We start from the raw sequence: 4,226 nt of genomic DNA, 5'->3' as shown, positions 1-4,226 counted from the left end.
GACCTCAAAGTGCTTTTTCAAAGCTTCGAGTTAGGCCTTAATACTATCCTCTTCTCGAAGTTGATAGATCCCAGATGGTTTGTGTCGGTTGGTGCTGTCAGTAGCACTTGGACCAGTCCAGGTGTGAGACTTTTTCGCAGTTTCTTCGAGATATTCAAGAGCATCGTCTGGCTCTTTTTCGAGGAATTCACCATTGCATAGCATTTCTACAAACTGGCTCTCACGACTCGTGAGGCCTTCATAGAAGTAACTGACCAAACGCCAGTTCTCATAGCCATGGTGTGGGCACTGATTTAACAGATCTTTGAATCTTTCCCAGACTTGATAGAACATTTCATTGTCTTTTTGGGAAAATGTGGAAATCTGTCGTTTTAGACTGTTGGTTTTATGTCTAGGGAAGTGTTTCAAAAAGAAAGATTTGGTCATCTCCTCCCATGTTCCAATCGACCTAGGTCTCAAAGAGTACAACCAGCTTTTGGCTTTGTCCTTCAAGGAGAAAGGGAAGAACTTCAGTCGCACAGCATCGACATTTTCGGCTCAATTATAGAACGTGGCTACCACCTCCTCGAATTCTCTGATATGCACGTATGGACTTTCATTTTCCATTCCATGAAATGTAGGCAAGAGTTGAATCATGCCAGGTTTAAAGTCTAATGCGGGCATATTAGGAGGGAAGATAATGCATGAAGGTGTGGAAGTGCGAGTAGGATGGAGGTAGTCATTGAGAGTTCTTGGTTGGATTTCATCATTGCGAGCCATTGCAAATGGGTTATTATCAGCGAAAGTTTGTGGAGAAGCAGGATTGGTGGAAGGAGTTCCGGTAGGAGTGGCAGATGAATTGGAAGAAGTGTCACTGGAAGTTTCGTGATGATTCATCCACCCTCGGAAATCAGAATTAGATGTATTTTATGTTTCTCTTTCTTTTTGATTTTTTTGAATTTTTTTTTTGTTAAACTTGTTCCCAGGTAGATTTGGAGGTTTTCGGGTGATCTCCAACGCCTTACTAGAACTCCCCGAGGTTACTGAGTAAGTATGGTGGATCACAAGTCAACCTTTTCGACCAAACAACCTTTAAGCATAGTGAAATTGCTTATTTTGACAGAACAAGTTGTAACGCCCTGGATAGCTAAGACCGCTACACTGTGTACTTGTAAAGGTGCAGGACTCGCTAATCAAGTCATTAATTTGAAAACGTGTCTCTAAACATGCAAGATCTATGGTTAAAAAGGTTTTGGTCTCGAAAGACTCATTTCATATATTTAAACTGTAGTAAACAAGGGATCCCATAAACTCAAAGTTAAAATAAGTTTACAGACTTCCAAAAGTATGTGAATATCCACTAGCCATACTACGGCAAAACGGACAGTCTTTAGGTTCCATGTCCTTGCCTAGACCTCAACCGTGGCGGCCGAGCACCTGGCTATGTACAATCCGCTCGCTGAGCTCTCCAGTCAGGGCTCATCTAACTTGCCCTTGCCTTTACCTGCACCATGTAGCACCCGTGAGCCAAGGCCCAGCAAGAAAACATCACAGATAACTCAAACAATAATAACAGACACATAGCGCAATAAACACGTATACTCATTAGATAGTCCACAGAAGGTAATCAGCATATACAATCCAATACAAGATACATTCTATCACATAATACTGCTCATATCACAAAATAATCAGGGCCGAAGACTTAGGCCGCACCTTCTGTTTAACCCACTGACTCTGGCCCGCTTAAACCAAGCTCAGTGCATAATAAGCTGTCCTCGGCTACCAGTGGCCGAGCCGTGCCCTGTGCGCTAGTGAGACCCTTGGCACCCTTAGGCCGTTGGTTCACTAAATAGCTTGCATGGCATAATACCATCCTTTCAAGCTTTTACAATAGGGTGCCCTTAGTCCCGTAACATATAATCAACCGGGTGCAGTTTTCTTACCTTTAGCTTTCAAATGAGTTAGTTACGGGCGATACTCCTTGAGCGCGATCCGATCCCCGAGCCCTAGCTTAACACCTAGTCACAACCATGAAGAAAGACACCATTAACAACCTTAAATGAGCTTCCAAGCCAAGTTCTAGTACTCGAAATATTGAATTTCACCAAATATAGTAAAAGACTCAACCCCGAGCACCCTAGGTTAAATTCCCAAGCCTAAAATCTCAAAATCCCTTAAGCGCCGCGGCATAGGCCACCCATGCCACGGCATGGCCCCCAAACAGAACCCCCAAAGGCTCAAAAACAGGTAAGGGTCGCGACATTGCTTGGGCCATGCCGCGGCCCGCCCTTCTTCTTCAGCATGCAACTTCTTCGAAGGGCCGCGGCTCACCAAGAACCATGCCGCAGCCCGACCCTTCGAACCCAGAAAAAAAACACCATTTTAATCTCTAAACCTCACCTTAAACCATCCCAAAGCCCCCAACTCAAAACCAATTAATAATAACAACATTAGAATGATTAAAGCAACGCCATCCAACCAAAAAATCCAGCCTAAGACTCACCAAAACCCCCAATTCCAACTTCTGAAATTTCAAACCCAAAGAACTTAAAACCAGCCATGACAACCCCCAAATTCAATCACCAAACTATAATTTAAACCTTACCTCAACTGTAGAATCGATTCACCAAACTATGGCCAAGCTAGGTCCCCAAGTTCCCTTCTTAATTCTGCCTTAGAACATCACAACTTAACTTGTTTCAACACTTAACTAAAACCCAATTTAAACTCATATTTCAGCCACAGAAAACAGAGTTGATTGCTTACCTTAGTCCCTGTTCTGGTGCTTGACAAATCCCTGAGCTAGACCTTCAGTTCCTCACCTCAAATCACAGAATCCAGCTTGTTCCCCCTTTGATTTTCTGTGTTTTTTCTTCCTTTGGTTTTTCTCCTTAAGCATGAGAGAGAGAGAGAGATAAAGCTAAGTTAAGGTCGGTTTATAATTTTCTGTCTAGTAATTTCCTAAGTCTTCCTAGTATACCCTTAAGTTATTAAACTAATCCCAAAGCTCGGGGTGCCAGAAACATTCCCGAGGCCAAAACGGTAAAATCCCCCAATATTCCCGCCTAGACATCCTAACCTCAAATATATCTCCAATTATTTATTTCCATCACCCGACAGTCTAAATCACTACCTGATACCTAAAATACCCCTGACTTGTCCAAAGTCAATTATAATACTCCGTCATGACTTTTCCCCGCTATCTAGCCCTAGGATCGCCTCGAGTCACCAGCTGTAGATTTATCCACATCATAATGTGGTTCTCGCATATATCTCAAACATTTATATCACATCATCATATAATATAATCAACTATCATGTAAGCTTCATTAAACATATAATTTCTCATTAAATCACAATTATTTCAGTAATGCCCTCCTGGCACACTAATCAAGGCCCTTAAGCCTTATTAGTGAATTTGGGTCATTACAACAAGCTTGGTTTTCTTATAGTAATAAGTTCAACAATGTAATAGTGCAAATGTAGATGCTCGAAATGTTCCCAGGCCGATTGGGAAGGTTGCCAAGGTACCGCTTTAGACCCACACTTGCCTAGACAGAACTCCCCGAGGTTCCCAGGTAAGTGTGGAGGGTAACGTTATCACAAACCTTATTTAACAACCAATCTTTCTAGACAGAACAATATCGGTTTCTACCATTTGTAATATTACACAATTGTTCCCAATACTAAGAGTTTTATGATCGAAATTTTATGAACAATTTTATGTTTTTTTTTTTGAAAAACCTAAATTCTAAGGAAAACTAAGGCAAAGGAAAAGAAAAACCTAAACTAAGTAACAAAATTAAAAAAAAAACACAATAAAATAAAGAAAATAAAATTAAAGTGAAGAGAAAATAGTAAGCTTAATCTTTTTTTTCTTTTCAAATATGTATTAAACAAAAAAAAATAGAATAGAAATTAAGAAAGAAAAATGGAGTAAGAAAAAAAAATTATATAAATATATATGGTTTTTTTTTTAAAAAAAAAAACAAAAAGAGAAGAAAAATGGAAAAGGAAACAAAGAAATAGAAATAAGAATATATATATTTTTTTGTTTTTTTTCTGTTTTTTCTTTTTTAGTTTTTTTTTTTATAGATATGTATAAATATATATGAATATAAATATATATATTTTTTTACCGAAAAAAAAGGATAACAAAAAAAGAAAGAAAAGAAAAGATATATATATATATATATAAATAAATGAATTTTTTTTTATGATTGTTTTTTTTTCTTTTTATTTTT

At 38.7% G+C, this 4,226-nt stretch overlaps 1 non-coding gene across 1 annotated transcript; it reads left to right on the top strand.

The window, feature by feature from the left end:
• The first annotated feature begins 271 nt into the window (after positions 1–271).
• On the top strand, positions 272–378 carry LOC133802876 (small nucleolar RNA R71). Its single transcript, XR_009877623.1, has one exon. It is a non-coding gene; the product is annotated as a small nucleolar RNA R71 (small nucleolar RNA).
• Positions 379–4,226: the final 3,848 nt, after the last annotated feature.

Source organism: Humulus lupulus, chromosome 9 (assembly GCF_963169125.1).
Source record: "Humulus lupulus chromosome 9, drHumLupu1.1, whole genome shotgun sequence".
In the NCBI taxonomy this organism is placed as follows: Eukaryota; Viridiplantae; Streptophyta; class Magnoliopsida; order Rosales; family Cannabaceae; genus Humulus; species Humulus lupulus.
This window is presented reverse-complemented; position numbering and strand designations above follow the sequence as displayed.